Here is a 17,476-nt window from a genome sequence, read left to right on the forward strand (position 1 = left end):
TAGAAAATTCAAGACCAATTAGTACTCCCACGGTGATAGGGCATAAACTATCCAAAACTGATGATTCTTCTAAGGTTAATCAGACATTGTATAGGTCCATGATTGGAAAATTGCAATATTTAGTTCATAGAATACCTGATATTGCACTATCTATTAGGATTGTTGAAAAGTTTTCTACAAATCCTAAGGAGAATCACTTAATGTTTGCTAAAAGGATTATGAGATACTTAAAAGATACAGAAGTCTATGGTCTATACTACAAGAAGAATGATAAGTTTGACTTGAGAGCCTATATAGATGTTGATTGGGCTAGAAACATTGATGACAAGAAAAGTACAAGTAATGAAGCATTTTTCTTAGGAAAAAGATTGGTTTCCTGGACTAGCAAGAAAGAGAATTGTATTTCATAATCTACTATTGAAGCTAAATATGTGGTTGTTGCAATGAATTGCACAACTGTGGTAAGGATCAAATAGTTACTCAAAGGAATAAAGGAAGAAATCATTGAACCTATGGTAATCTACTATAATAATACAAGTTCTATAAACATATCTAAGAATCCTATGATGCACACAAATACAAAGTATGTTGCAATCAAATATCATTATTTGAGAGAATTGGTTTAGGACAAAGAAGTGAGAATGGAATATGTAAATACAAAGGAATATATAGTTAATATATTCACAAAGGCTTTATCTAAGGATGCACATGAATATCTTAGAGGTAAGCTAGGGGTCATATGCCTATCTCAAGCTACTTAAACAAGTAATAGTAGTATCCTATATCAACTAATTAGATAGCATACTTTTACAACTTGATGTAGTGGATCTTACTTTAAGAACTACCTAAAGTAAGGAAGTAATTAAAATAGAAGATTTACAGCCACAAGTAAGGTGACAGGTGGAGAACCTTATCAAAGAATCCTAAATTGCAAATATCTACATGAACAGATGATAATTATTTGGCATTTTTGTCAAAGAGGGAGAACTTTATCAAAAAAGAGGAAGAGTTTACACTAAATATCTCAAAGAGAGAATTTATCTAAAGAAGAAGAAGAGAGATTGCAAAGAAAATAATAACCTATATAAAGGAAGGACACATACCGATAGAGGGAGAGATTTTAATAAAAGGTAAGAGAAGTTTCTAGAGGGAACATAATGGGAAGAAGGGAGGATTCAATTAATCTAACCTAACCCTAAGATGGATAATTGTAATGAAGCAGAAAAAGATAAAAATTATGTATATAAGGAGATCCAATTTCAAAAACAAAGTGTGAGCAAAAAACAAAAGGAGTCTAGAGGTGTTGCTTCATATGGTGGCCAAAGGAATGAACCTACAATTGGCATATTAAGCATGAAGGCTTAAGGAGGTGAATGCTTGAAAGGTGAACAAGTAATCAAAGATGAAGAGGAATGAATGCCAATAAGAATGGAGAGTTGAATGAGCAATCTATAATCTTCAAGTGAGTTATTTTTTAATCAGATCAATTCCTATTGTTACTTTCTAGCAATTGTTTTAGTCTAGATAAATCCTTTGGATTAAGGTTGACCTAATAGTCATAAGTAAATACTTTAACAGGGTGATATTCTGATGGAATGTTTTAAAGTCCTCTAACAAGGATCAATTTTAATAGGGTGATTGAAATCCTTTAATCAAGGTCACATTTAACAATGTGCATTGTAACCTTTAATAGGTTTAGCTTCTCACAAGGCTCACTTTAAAAAAGTGAAAATTGGTAGCATGTTACTGTGGTTTTTCCCAAATTAGATTTCCATATTAAATCCTTGTGTCAAATTATCTAATTGAATTTGTGGTATTTCATGTTTACATTTCTACAAATTTCATTTGACCTAGGATAGTAATATACTAAGGTTTGAGATATTGGATGATCTAATCAATGCATCCACGTGTATTTTCTTAGTATCAAAAAGTTTTATCTATACATTTGGTCCTTGGATAACTGATTCACCCCCCCCCCCCCCCCACAGCTATTCTAAACACTAGTACATTTGAGCTCTTTTTTTACCATTATTGGTCAAAATTTCAACCCAGGTTGGTCAAAATTTGGACCAACCAATTGGTCAAAAAAATGTGCATTGAAATTTTGACCAACATACTAGTTGGTCAAAATTTTGACCAACCTATTGGTCAAAAACCTTCCAGAGCCATGGTGCAAGTTCTACCAGGCAGTGGTTGAAATTTACTAGGCATTGGTCAAAATTTTGACCAACACCTGGGTGTAAATTTTTTTTCAAGAAAATTAAAAAATAGTTCACATGCCTTGCGTACATGTGAACTATTTTATAGAATGCCTGAAAAACACTGACAGTAACTAATCAAACTATCTTAAACTAATTTTATAGAATTCTTGTGGAGTGCCATGAGGTTTTCCATTTAAAGATTGATTTGGGGAATGCCAGCTAAATATCTAGTAGATAGAACCAATGTTTCATTATTTTCCAAAGACTTAAATTGTTTCTGAGTACTTGCTTCTATTTAGACAATCTCTCATCTTTGATTGCTTGAAGGTTAACTAGTAATGAGAGGGTTTGCTGATCATTAACTACCTAGGTTTTCTTGTCAATAAATCTTGCAATGGCCTATCCCATGGGAAAATACTAGATTGTTTGCCACCAATACAAGATATGCAACAATTCATAATTACTACTAATATTTCTGTTGTGCTTTTGATAAACTAAAGACGCCACACTCAAATTCAAAGAAAATAAATTTAAATATAATGTTACAATATAGCATTAAATTTTATAAGTGCTCTCTCTTAATAGTTATTGCTGAAAAATAATATTTATAAACCCACCTTTCAAAAAAATACACTAAGTTCTCTAACATGATCATCCTATTAGCAGTCCCAATAGCCAGTGCTCCACTTGAACCTCCTTCTCTAATCACAACAAATATAATTGGAATTCCTAAGCCAAATGATGAACTCAAATTCTATGTTATTTCTTCCCCCTACAAGCATAATGAAAAATTAATATCAAAACAAATAGTGAAACCATAATATCTATAGAATCACTAAGGATAAATTACATAAAATGTCCTGATACAAAGGTCACTGAATATACTTGTCCTTTCCACTTAGATGCAATGTCTGCATATGCACCTGGAGTATCAACAAATGTAATAATGGGAAGACCAAATTGATCAGCCTCATTCATTATTCTTAAAGCCTTTCTATAGCTGCAATACCAAGCGTATTTTTTATATTAGCAGAGTTTCCATCAACTGTATTGGATAAAAAGCATTGTGTAGCTTCTGAAGATTGTGTAATTAAAACATCTTAGCTCTTTAAAAATGCAAATTGAGAACTAAAAAAGAAGTTTAAACATGAATAATTGTTATTAATTTAAAATATTTTTCCACTATAAGTAAAATACTAAGAAGGCCCAAATTATTAAATCACAAAGTAGAAATGAAAGTACTAATCAGAATCCTTGCCAGGACAAACCTCAAGCTTCAAAAACCAAAACCAATTTTTGGATACAACATTTAAATTGATGCTCCAATATTCATGGATGCTAAAATGGTAAAAAATTCCTTCAAAGGAAAATACATGTATAGGATATAAACATTATCTATCAACAAAACTTGTATATTAGTTTTAACTGCCTAGTGCAATTGGTCTTGATTAAGAAAAATAGCTCTTATGAACCTGAATAAAAAGCATATGCTCTTTGCTAAATATTAGAACATAAACATACCCATATGGAGTTGGCATGGAAAAGTTTTGATGAGTATTTTCCTTTTTATTTTGGCCCTTCTGGTGTCCAACAAACATGAAGCTTATCCCATCCATGCTTACAATACTAGTGATGATAGCTAGATCATCATATCCAGCATGATCTCCATGCAGTTCTAGCCACTAAGAAGAGCAAGGAAAAACCTGAGAAATCACCATGTGTAATGGAAACACAAGAAATAAAATGTAGGGAAACAAAGTTTACCCTATCACTGATGTTCAAAACATGTTCAAGGCAAGTAGGCTTGTTGGGATGTCACGCAACACTTAGAGGCTGAAATGGAGTCAAACGTCCATATATTTATTGCATGATCTATGAGAGAAAAATGCAAAAAATATTAGAGAATGAATATAAAACTCAATAGATCCTCAAAGCAACTGATCAAAAGACATAAACCCATTGTATTATTGTACTAAATAAGACTAAGATAAATGTCCTAGAATTTGTCCTAATGATTAGAAGAAAGGATAGGCTATTAGTTAACAATAGGATTGAAAATAACCACTGAATCAACATTTACTTAAATGGTATCAGTTTATGCATATCAAAGTATCATTACTTGCATTCAATAGCAAACAATGACTCATAACCCATGCATCTAGGAAGGAGTCACAAAAAGAATACTGGAATGGGCATAAGTTACTAAGTTCAACAATTCTTTCTTAAATAGAATAATTTATTGATTACATGAGTGGATGCAAACTTTTAATCTCAAGTTTAGAACCATCAATAGCTAATGTTAGTCAATAATTAGTCTCTGGAGTTATCATGATGCCAAGTTAATTGGAAAAACCAATACATGAATTCAAAGAGGAAAGAATTCAATTTGACATGTCAACATATGATGATTCAATTTTGTTTAAAATGGAAACACATAATATGATGATAATGTGTGAAAACTGTATGAATTTCATTACCTCCCACATGGAAGTGCTAAAAGAAAGAGAAAAGCATGAAATAAATCAAAAGCATGTCCATTATAAGGATATCAAGCAACATATTTTTTTATTCTTTTTACAAGCTAAATATCTCACTTCCTAAGTCAGAAGACTACTTAAGGTCTTTTGTTAGGATTTTCTCCTTTGCACCAAATTCAAGAGGAGATGAAAGCTAGATTTTGCAACATGAAACACTTATTAATAATATGACTAGGTTCCTTTAAGGTTAGGTCTCATGTCCCCCATTTGAAACCCTAATTATGACATCCCATCTCTCTCAATTCATGTCAATTCGATAATGCAAATTTATGTAATCTATAAATAGACAAAATTGTAGCAGGATAGACATCAAATAATTTTGATGAAGACAATAGAGACAATTTTAATTAATGTTTTATAGAAAAGACTGCCTAAAGATGGAGTTAGCATTTTCCAAGGATAGCAAAAGAACTACTTTAGTGTTGAAGCCAGGAGATGTAATACTTGGCACACATAAATTGACAATCCAAAGCCATTAATTATCGAACAAAGGACTAATGATGATATGTCAGTGGCATATGGTGTTGAAGTCAAAATGATATTATAAACTTCAGTGATTTAGTATCAATGATGATTTGGTGGTCATAAGTACAACTAAACAACATTTATATGAAGGAACCATGATTAAAATATAGTTTTGAAAGTTCCAAGGTGCAATAGTATAGGGATATTGATTGGGTAATATGGAATGGTAGTCATCATCTTGTATTTAATAATGTAAATGGAGAACAAGAGAAACTTACATCAATGGATAGTTTGAGTGATAAGTATACAAGATTAAGTTAATATAATTATTAGTGATAAAATAATCAATGCCCTATAAGATTGCATGACAATGACTAGACCATGATTAGATCTAATCAAACTCATCGATATGGACAACAACCATTATAATTGTCAAGTATCCTTAACCAATGATTAAATAATTGATTTTATATTTTGAAGAGGTGTGTAGAAAGGAGATTAACCAATCTTGATAACAAAAGGATGCTAAGATTATTAACAAAACTAATCTAAATCTAAAGATGGAAGGACTATTATTAGTTGAGCTAACCAGTTATAATATGGAAGGGAGATAATTATAAAGGGACTTGTCCCATGAAATATGATCTTCATTTAAGTTTACAAATAGAAGAAGCTCTTTCCATCATCCATTCAAGACATCATGAAGAAGGATATAGAAAGGAAAGAAGACACTTTCTAGCAATCTACAACATATAATAGTATTATATATTTCTATGTTAATGATGCATTTTTTACCATGATTGCTTAATGTAGCATAATACATATTATCCATATCTCCTCATTACTAATGAACTTCTTATGTATCTTTGTTTCATGCTCATCAATATTAAAACATTATTAGAGTCTTAAAATAGTTAGTCACAGGGAAACAAGAGAGAGGCTACAGTTAAGAGAGAATTTTTAAGGGCACTCTATTACTGAGTAAATTAAGGGAGAACCGCTAAGGGCACCCTACTGTAGTAGTAGTTAAGAAAAAGTAGCTTAGACACCCTATTGCAATGGAAGTTAAGGAAGAACAACTATAAGGGCACTCTATTGCAGTGTGATTGAGGTAAAGCCACCGAGGGAACCCTATTGCACGTACCTTCCCAACTTGTATATCAGGGACTAGTGAAATCCTAGAAGAATGTAGATGGACATGAGAATAGAGACTGTGATCTTAGGGCACCTTACTATGCTTCCTTAGTCCACATCATCTATAATTGGAATTATAATATTGCATGATTGTAAAGATATCTTTTCTTCACTCCAATTCTTGAACATTGAATATATATATATATATATATACAAACACACACACACTTTTAAATGTTGATATTTTTTTTATGTGGTGAATGCAGCATCTTAGGTTACAAGTAAAAAATAAAGAAAGTATTTATTGGGTAAACCCTAACCCTATTCTATTATGATTGTGATTTAGTGCAACCTCAAGGGAAAATTAGGAAAGGGATGTCACATCAAAGGCCAAATTATTGCCAAAGGATAGAAAGGGAAAGAACTAGGAATCTAATTTTAGCTTCAACAAACCACATAAAATTAATTGGACAATGTCTTCAATCTTGAAAGATGAGGAATAGATAGTGGTTTAGACTCCCAACTTCTGAAATTTGAGGAGCACAAGGAGATAGGATAAGAAGCCACCTATATTTGAGTGGGAAGGTGATGTACCCTCCTGATTCCATCTCTAATATGTAAAACAAAAGCACAAGACAAAAAATAGTGTCCCACTCTTAGAGTATGAATGTCAAATTCAATAATTTTTTGAGATTGCTTTAAAAGATTCTAATTAGTCCTGATTCTTTATGCAACACCTCCATGGGTTTTGGCAACCAAGAAATACCTCAAAAGATCAAAAGCTTTGAGATGATTTTCCTAAGCTAGAAAGATATTAAAAATGATAAGAAGTCCCCAACCCATCATAATATCTCAAGAGAGTTTGTTAAGAAAATGTGCCCTACCATCTCTTTCAAGATTGAACCCATCCAAAGGGTATGCATGGGTGAATTAGACAGAGAAAAAATAATCAAACTTGTATGAAAGGGCTTTGATAGAAAGGGGTTTGGTAGTTAGCATCCAATTCCAACTAAAACACTTCTTCAAAGTTCTAGTTGTTAGTGACAAGTATAATCCAATGCAAGGAAATTGGTATCAAAGAGGGTATATTTACTCTCAATAACCTTATCACTACATGGGAAGGGATAGGGCAAAAATATTTGGTCAAATGGATTTTTTCAAAAGCATAATAACATTATGACAAGAAAAGTGAAATTTAATTTGAACATGCTTGATGTGTTGGGCTTTGGATACTTCCTACTGAAAGTAGAAGTCCAAACATGCTGAAACATGATTTGAATCATGCAAAAACTTGGGAACTTGAAAAATTGATTAAATTTAATTAGAAATGCATTTCTTTTTACAAAATTCAATGAGAAGATGAATCTAATTATTCAATAAATGAGAACACAAAAGAAACAAGCTTAGTCTAGATATATTTAAGCACAAAGTGGGTAAAAAATTGTATTCTCATAAGGAATGTTGATGGATGAAAGAAAAATAGTAAATAATTTATGTAAAACTAAAAGTAAATACATCATTCCAATTAAATCCTCCTCTTCTCAAATCTAGTAAAAACTATGGGAGAGGTAGAACTAGAGGGTCTACTCATAGAAGTCTATAGTGGGCATGATTGTGCCTCCTCACCTGGTATGTATGACTCAATTTGTGGCCCATCCTCCATCCTAGATGTAGCTATGCCCCTAGCTTCTTCTAGCACTAGCAATTACTACTCAATCAACTCAATGTCATTCAGTGGGACTCCTTGACAACTCTCTCTAAACAAGACTCAATAATGCCTAGTTTTTGCAGATTCCATGTTGAGTCTAAAGTTTGTCTCTATAATTTCAAGCTTTATCTTATGACATGGACACAATGAGCTTTTTTTGTTGTTGGTGAAAGGATAGCAAGAATGTGTTGTTTTAGACATTTTTGGAACAAAGATAGCCAACAATGGCAATCTTAATGTGTCTTAATCATGGCTCAATTATTGATGCTAGTAGCTAGACCAGATTTTGAAGTGTCCTATAACCACCTAACAACAAATAGTTGTGTGTATGAAATGGATTATAAGTAGAGCTCTATATAATCCTTCAAGTAAAGATAAATAACCCACATAAACTAGTGATGAATCAAATGTAATCACCCCTCAATTGAGCAAGCAATGCCATGCAAAGGGAAATGATGAGATGGAAATAAGATGGTAAAAGCCATTTGCACAACAAGAATCTCCTTTAAATAAATGTTTCAAGGATAGATGGTAATGCATCAAGATTTTGTTGTTAAAGAGTAGTAAATAAGCTGGTATTGTTGATGCTTCTTGCATTGGGTGTTCAAGAGAGGAGGCAGCTCGCCATATATCACCCTATACATCACCATCAAATTGTAGAGATATCATTAATATATATCATTTTATACTCTCAGTGCTACTAGATTTATAAGGTAACATAACATCCCAATAAAGAGCTTAAAAGAAGATCTAACAAATGCAAAATTGCATTACTAATAAAGTATGATTATAGGTAGTATGTAGACCAATTTGAGGCTTTTTCATGTGGTGTCCCTCTCACATTATTAATTTTCAAGCACTTAGAAATAGTCCCACATTCACCCATGCTGATAACACATGGTACTGAGGTTTCCCAATTTCATTTGGTCATAATGAATGAATTACATTTGTTAACCAAATTATTGGATATTCTTTTGTGAGTCACTTATAGATACCGAGTCTGCCTTAATTGATTACATGAATAGGCTCTCCCTAGGTTTTTAATTGTAGTGTCATAGTCAAGTATCCTACTTCTTCAATTTGCTAATAAGAAAAATAATAATAGTAATACCATATGGTTGATATTCATTGACTACAAGCCCCACTGCTATGTTCTTGTAACATTTTTATGATCTTATTATTCACAAGTATACACTTTAATTCATTGTGTCCCTTCACATTTGGCACAATCACAACCCTACCCAACACAACAAAAAATGAAAGACAATGTGTATTTGACATAAGATTGGGTACATGCCTGACAACTCTAGCCAAAACAAGATAAAAAGATATATATATATATATATATATATATATATATATATATATATATATATATATATATATATATATATATATATATATATATATATACATACATACATAATTTCTTAAGACTAAGTGGGAGTTGGCATTTAGCCAACTAAAAAGGATATACATCTTTGAATTTATTACAGTTGTGTTATTTAAATTTTGATTCTCATTGCTAGCATGTTTTCAATGTCCTAGTGCCATGCCATGCCATACAAAGAAGCAAAGTGGCTTAGCTAGAAATTTTTTGAGGACATGTACATAGGTCACAATGTTGACTCTTTAAAAAAAGCAATCAAGAGGGAGAAGCAATCAAATAACTTGACTTGTAGCGGCTTGTTGGTGTGTTTATTATACAAACCCAATACCAACTACTATTTTCTATTTTCCTTAGTTCTCCAAGCTGCAAAGCTGAAATTTCTTGAGTATTAGACATTTTCTAGGAAATAAAGAGAAATATGAACCAACTATTCAGAATTGTAGCTTTTTATATGCCTGGAATCTATTCTACTTCTGGATACAAATTCTAGGGTGAGCATCATCTCCAACAAGATGAGGTGAATGATTCCACTCATCGTTGGATATTCACTCAACCCAAGAGGACTAACTTAGTCATTGTTTAAGGAATAATGCTCTTAAATTAAGTCAAATATTCCTTACCCTACCATCTCTCAACATGAACAGAATAGAATATTTAGAAAAAGGAACCGAACGAAGTGGCGCTACCTGAAAATATTGTGCAATCCATCAAGTCCTCCAAAAAAGCAAATAAGTCTTACCTTTTCATCACAGTCAATATCAATGAAGTAAATGTGGTGACTAGACATAGAACCTGGACTATTATGGTATTTAGTCTCATTCCTGAACTCCTTATTTTGTCCCTTGTAATCAAAATGTGACTTTTTTTCTTTGTATGCCATGTCCCTTAGAGACTCATTTGGAAAAGGATTAATGATTTCTACAGATGGAAAACCAAATCTTCTCCATTTCCATGTATTATCATCTATATACCTATTATAGACTTCACCATTTATGCCAACCACAAACAATTGATTACCATCAAAACTTGGGCCAAGAGCTTTTGAAAGGGTGACATCATTTTCTAGCATTCCATGCACAATCCATTTCCATCCATCTCTTGTATGCCAATGAAACTCTACGAGTTCACCATCTCTGACCGCATAAATAGTGAAGCTGATGTGGACATAAAAGATGGCTAACAACCACCCCAGGTAACCTTGATAGCACCAAATGTGGGGCTTGATCATGTTCATACCATAGCTTTGTAACATGGTTATATTGGTAGAGATGCCTATCATTTCCTATCACAAAAACTACATTGTACCTCAAGAGTTCTTGATTTGCAATGGAGGCAACTTGTGTATTATTTGGCTAACCACAGTCTTGCCATACAAATTTTCTCAATGCAACCTATAGAAACAAGATTATTAAAGGTAAATATGACTATTAATGAAACACTAAAACTTTATTTTAACCAAAAGACTTTCAAATTTGAGAAAAGTTATATTCAATTTATTTCAAGCAAAGTTTATTGACTTAACTGTAAACTGAATAAGGTTTCCATTTTTGTCAATGAAAAATAGTGCATCCTCAGTTGTAACCTTACGATCTTGACCATGAACATCCCACAGTGATCCTAGCATAACTTGTCTTCCTCCTTCCATGGTACTATAGTTGAACCATATAAACTAGTAGCATTTCTCTCATGGATGAAGAGATTACCATAATTGTTAACAACAAATAAACTACCATTATATACTCCTAATATGCCACGAACAACAGATGAATGATCGTGTTTCAACCAAATCCATAAGTTTTCATTCAAAAGGTGCTCAAAGGTTATCCCATCATTTGTCACCAAGCAAAAGGATCTGTCTAGTTGCATAGCATGAATTCAAAAAAGGGTGTCAGTATTGTTCTTGGGGTTGTACATATCATTGGTTTCAAAATGTAAACTATGCCTATGCATCTTTTGAATGGAAGAATGGCTCTGATAAGCTCTTCCTTTTTTCCTTCTCATTTCTAATGAGATTCTAGAATTAGTTGTTTGATCTTGACCTTGTGCATCCTTGAGCCCTTCAACACAATTCCAAGGTCCCTAAGACTCTATATAATATCCTACATTTCCACCTTCACTTTTAGGTGCATCTATTACTAACCATTAGTAACTAGCAAATAATTTTTGTCAAAACAAACTTTGTGGAGATGGGCCAACATCTTCCTTGCCAAGGCCTAACAAATGAAGCTCCCCAAGTCAACCATCATCTAATGGAAAAACAATCCTGCCAACCTGAAGCAACAGTCCTGGAATAGATCTTGCAACTTTAGCATCAAATGGTTGTCTATGGTTTATCCACTTTGAAGGCATCATATTTCTTTGTGTTATACCTATCTTTTATTAAAAGCAAAATATATGAGAAAATAAGAAGTATTCATATAAGCAAACTAATCAATGTTTCATAGAAAGAACTTGAGGATAATATCACATGAAATATAAATTCATATGTGAAAAAGCAAGGTCAAAGTGAATGGGGTTTTCATATTCCACATGTTTCTTGAGGAAATTTCTAGCTCATGTTAGTTGCATAGACAAATTCAATTCTAGAAAACCAAGTGCATTTGACATCTATAACCACAAAGGGTTTTATTCATGCTCCTAACATAAATAAGAATATTGCTTCTACTTGACATTCCTAACCCATATAAGCATAGAATATTATGTATGACTAAACATTATGTGCCACATCTATTTGGGTAAACATTGAGATATTCAATTCATTGTAAATTACATATGCATGCTAATTATAGCCATAATTTGATTGAAAACAATTAACACCCAGAATAAAATGTAGTATCATCAAGAAAAATTCTACTTACAGCACCAAATGCTTTATAGATTTCTCTTTCAAATGGTCCACATTTTATTCATGAATCATGATTAGCTAGTCCTCAAAAGTCATAATTTAACACTAATTGCTTAAAGAAATGTTCCCAAAAAGACATACATTTAATAAGTTATCAATTTTACACTATGGTAGCTTACAAAAATGTTCCCATTAAAGCTCACATAGGTTATCAATTTTATAAATGTATTTTTCTTGAGTCCAATTTATATTATAAATCCTAGAGATATTTTCTAAAACATCCATGTGAGCTCATAAAGCATAAAGAAGTCAGTTTCCAAGCATACAAAATAAGAAATGTTGTTAAATAAATGAAATTTCATGCAATGTAAAATATAGTGGTGGCATTTTCACTAGAAAGAACCAGATGCAAAACAATTAGGTCCATAGGAAAAATAAATGGTCACATTTGAAACCTGAACTATTTCTTGCATGTATGTGTGCCAAACATATTTTTTTTGTCTCTCAGCTTTTGTCACATTTCAAATTTCACAGGCATTCAATCAAAAAAATCACCTTAATTTTCAAAAATAGCAACTTTTCCATTGCTCAACTTGCTTCTAATTGTTTGGTAAAAACTGAATATTTTTAACCATAGACCTCAGCACAGATGAAATTATTTTATTTCTTTTGATTCTCAAACTACAAAGCAAGGTGCATGAAACCAAAAAGACATAGATATTTGGTGCTTGGCTTTTTCACCCCAAATGCAAGGTAGAAATGTGATGGTGGGAGCACTTTAGGCATTAATTAAGAGCTTTTATTCTACCACAAATTTCTTAAAAGTTGCCAAAAAAATTAAAATATTGATTTATTGAAAACAGCAATGTGGTGAATAGTAAGAATTTTCTCCAAAGGTCTATACTTGAGATTCTTACACATGTATCAATTCCAAAATAGCAACATTTTATTGGGTTTGAAGGAAAAGCATTCACCTCAATGCATGGAATAGGTTTATGGCTTGTTTCTGCTTCTTATTGCTAAAAGTGTCAGGAGAAACATAGAATTTTAAGGTTTTGACCAACAAACAAAGACCAGTGGCTATATTCATATCTTATGGCTCAAAGAATTCAACATTTTTATATATTTGCATTTAAAAGAGAGAATATACCTAAATATTTTGGAAGTTTGTACTCATACATCGACCCTATTGTGGTTGTCATAAATAATAAGAATGTCTTTGTTCCAGATGTTTCATTTATGAAAATAGGCCCTAGCCCTAGCCAATTGGCAAAATAATGTGTCTTAGGCATTTAGGCTAAGAAATCATATTACTATGACCAAAAGACCAGCTCTAGAAAATTTGATGCAGTTGCCTTGTGATTAGGGAGCATAGATGACTTGATTGTAAGAAGAGTGATGAAGGCTCCGCTTCCCCATCAATTTCTACCCCTCTATAATGTGGATAAAAATAAATTTAAATTCCATGACTAACACCAACAGTAATCCCAAACCAAGAAAAATCAAATTGTGCAACCATTTTCACCTCTTCACCAAAAGTTTAACCAGTTCCTTCAATCTCAATTTCAATTTCATAGCAAATTTTAGGGAATCCATTCACAAATTAAAACTTAAACCCCTTAACTATCCCTTAGCTCCTTCACACGCTTAGTCAAATGATTTTTCATTTTAAAGTTAAAGCCCATGTTGGTCAAAATTTTGACCAACACAAGTTAGTGTTGGTCAAAATTTTGACCAACATGGGTTAGATTTTTAAAAAAGATAAAAATTTCCTTCTACAATCTGACCAACCTAAACATTTTTAATTGATGGTCAAAATTTTAGGTAGAAAAATGAAGTCAAATGTAGTAGTGAAATTATTCCAACATGAGAAACCTAGTAGTAAAGGACAAAATAGAGCATATTAGATAAGGAGATCAGATTAAGACACTAAAGAGAGGATACCATAAATATCTTGTAGAGAAAACCAAAGAATCAAGTACTAAATCAGTTTTAACAGATTGAGTCAGGGAAAAACTCTTAAATGAGTGTTTTTAACATACTTTATTTAAGTTTCAAAATAGAGCCCTTACTTCATTATAAGTGTAATATCCTTAAATCAAGGTGAGACCTAATAGTCTTGAAAATATTTTAACAGAGAAAACCCCTCATAGGGTAGATCATTAGAAGTGAAAAAATTATATCCCTAATAGGGAAACTTTGTTGTTGCAGGAATAAAGATATATGGTTTTCATCCCCACCCCATTTTTACCTTCACTTTGGAGGGTTTCTGGGTTACCAAATCTTTTGTGTTATGTGTTTATATTTTTATGGATGTTATTCTTAGATAGATTTCAATTTGAGCATTACATCTTTATGATTATATGGATTAAGATCTAAGATATGAGATGGATTAGGAGTGAATGCAATTAACTTGAGATATTATTTTAATAGTGAAAAAATTTATTGATCCTAATTCACTCCCTCCCAATATCGTGTTTCCCAATAAGATTTCCAACAATTGGTATCAAAGCTTAGTTCTTCTAAAAGAAGTCTAACAACTTGAGAGATCATATCTTGGAAATGGAAAAATACAAATTGGGAAAGATCATTAAGAATCAAATGATTGAAATCCAGATCATATTGTAGCAAATTGAAGGAGAAAAAGAAGAGTTAAGGAAATCCTTAAAGAAAAGGAAAGCTATGGCCATTTAGCAGAATGACACACTAGAGAAGAAAGTTGATGTCAAAGACTTTCTTAATAGTAGAAATACTAGTGATAGTGATGCAGTAATAGTAGATCTAATAGAAAAGAACAAAATTTTAAGTAAAGAAGTTAGAGGAATCAAAAGAGAATAGGAGATTCAATCAGTAAGACTATGTGAGGTGATTGAAAAAAAGAAGATAATATTTTGGCTAAAGAAGAAAAAAGGAAAATAGTTTCCAGACTTCAAGAAAGATCATTTAATATGTAGAAGTGTTAGAAGTTTTAATCTTTCCTTGGTGTATTTATAAACCAAGGTTAGACCTTCTTCCTTTATTGTTGTAATATATTAGGATATAAGCCAAGGTATCCTAATATATTTCTTTTTTGTCCTTTTTCCACTACATCTTATTTTGTCATCTAGTGGAATATGTGAGGACAAATATATATTGTAATTTCTAATTTTAGATTATTCCTCCTTAAGAGGAATCTCACACTTGGCCTCACACACTTATGAATGGTGGCATTCATAGACATGGGAGTTACATTCTAACTCCTCTCTCTCATCTCTATTTAAGAGATGACCCTCTTCTCTCATTTAACAATGAGGTTTCTTCCTCTTCTCAATTATTGTATGAGCATTGCTCTCTATCTCTCTCTCTCCTCCTTCTTAGGCTTTTGATGCCTCATTCATAATATCACAAGGGGTTTTCTTTGCTTTCCCCTTTCCAAATATCTTGTCTCATGGTGTTGGAGCTTGAAGCTTTCTCTCTCCTATTTTATGGTAATATCTTTTCATGCATTTACTCACTTAGATTCTTTCCTGGTATTGCTTATTTACAAATTTCTTTTTCCATTTCTAACATGGTATCAAAGCAGTTTAATCTTTGTTTTGAGTGTTTGCATGAAGGTACGATTCGAAGGAGACTCTTGAGAGAGATTTCACTAATTTCTTCTTTAATCTTTTTAAGATGGAAGAAATTGAATTTTTTTTTCTGGGATTTGGCTGGTTTACCGCCAAACCCGTTTAACTTTTGTTTGCTCTAATCTGTGCAGGTTACTTTTTATTTTCTATTAGTTTTCATCTAACCCCCTTTGGAAGGCTTGCCGCCAGAGGGTTTTCCTATCTAAATATCAATTTTTTTTTAACATTGTTATGTTTTGTTTTGCATTGTTATGTTTTGTTTTTAACATTACAAAAATTTGCAAATTGTGCAAATGATGAAATTCTGTACTTCTCATAGAATGAGCCATGCATGCGGCAATATGTTGGCCCCGGCATTGCGAATTATGAGGGTTTCGTTGCTTTCACGTTTCTCTCGCACCCTGGTTTTTTCCCTGTATGCCGTCATTCTTTTTGTGTATTTTCATTTTCTTGATGCCCTCGTACAGCTTTGCCAGCTAGGGTTTCTAGGGTTTCTTGTCTGCAAATGATGGACTTAATGTTTCGTTGGGATAACACTTTGCAATCATCCCTTCAAAACTTTCGTACTTGTCAAGAAAATCTGCCTTGCATTTGTCCCACAACAAAGGAAGCAGCTCCTCTGATGTCAAATTCTTTTCCATCCTTTTGTACATTACTTGAAGAGACTTTTCCACCCCAGAAAGGCTAGATTTTAAAAAAATTTGAAGATCCATTTTGGACAATCCAAGTTGAAATGGTACCTCTTCTGGTGTAATTGTGTACATCAGATTCTCAACTTTCTGAGCAAACTGAAATAGCTTTTCAAATTGGTAGTTTATGATCGAGTTAATATATCAAGTACATTCTTGCTCGTATGATTCACTTGCTTGGTGGTAGAACTTTGCTAGCGTGGGAACCATATTTGCCTGCTCATAAAGGCTGTTTTGAAATGATGCATAATTTTCAAGGAGAACAATATCTGCATGCCACTGTTTTACATATGTTTCCATTAAATCGGTAATGAAAGTAACAGTTCTTCTCCTATTTCTTCGGATCCAACATTCTGAACCAGTTCAGACTTTAAATACTCAAGAGTTTTGGCCATGTTAACATTGGCTCTAATGGCTTGTCTTTCCTTTTGTCGTCGCCGCTCTAATTCCCTTCTCATCTCCGCCTCCATAGCCCTTCTCCTCCATACTCCTTATTATCATCATACCTTGCAGGTTCATACTCCTCCATAACACTGGAAGTTACCCCCACCAGAGCAGGCTGATTAGGGGCTTCCTTTACATCATCGACCCCCACAGGCTTGCGCAAAATGCGCGACGCCATTTTTGCACTGCTCGACCACATTGAACTTGTTAGAAGTTTGGCTATGAACATTGTTTAAAACCCTTCTGTAAGCAGCGCTGTCATAACAGGGGAAGGAATTCTCACTAGCAACTGGAACTCCATATTTATGACTTGCCCTTCAAATTTGAAGAAAAAGTGACTCTGGACTACATCTTGCTTCAATAGGATTTTCAAGATCTGAGACATCCATCTTTGGTAAAATTATTAGGGATGCATTTTTGGCAAACATCTCTACAAAAGCTTCATAACCATCTCG

The 17,476-nt window shown here is 32.8% G+C and overlaps 1 pseudogene; it reads right to left on the reverse strand.

Annotated features, from left to right (window-relative positions):
• Window positions 1–2,667: 2,667 nt before the first annotated feature.
• On the reverse strand, window positions 2,668–17,199 carry LOC149573085 (acetyl-coenzyme A carboxylase carboxyl transferase subunit alpha, chloroplastic-like; annotated as a pseudogene).
• Window positions 17,200–17,476: the final 277 nt, after the last annotated feature.

This window comes from Cupressus sempervirens, chromosome 2, assembly GCF_028749045.1.
Source record: "Cupressus sempervirens isolate cs-2001-9-10 chromosome 2, ASM2874904v1, whole genome shotgun sequence".
Taxonomy (NCBI): domain Eukaryota; kingdom Viridiplantae; phylum Streptophyta; class Pinopsida; order Cupressales; family Cupressaceae; genus Cupressus; species Cupressus sempervirens.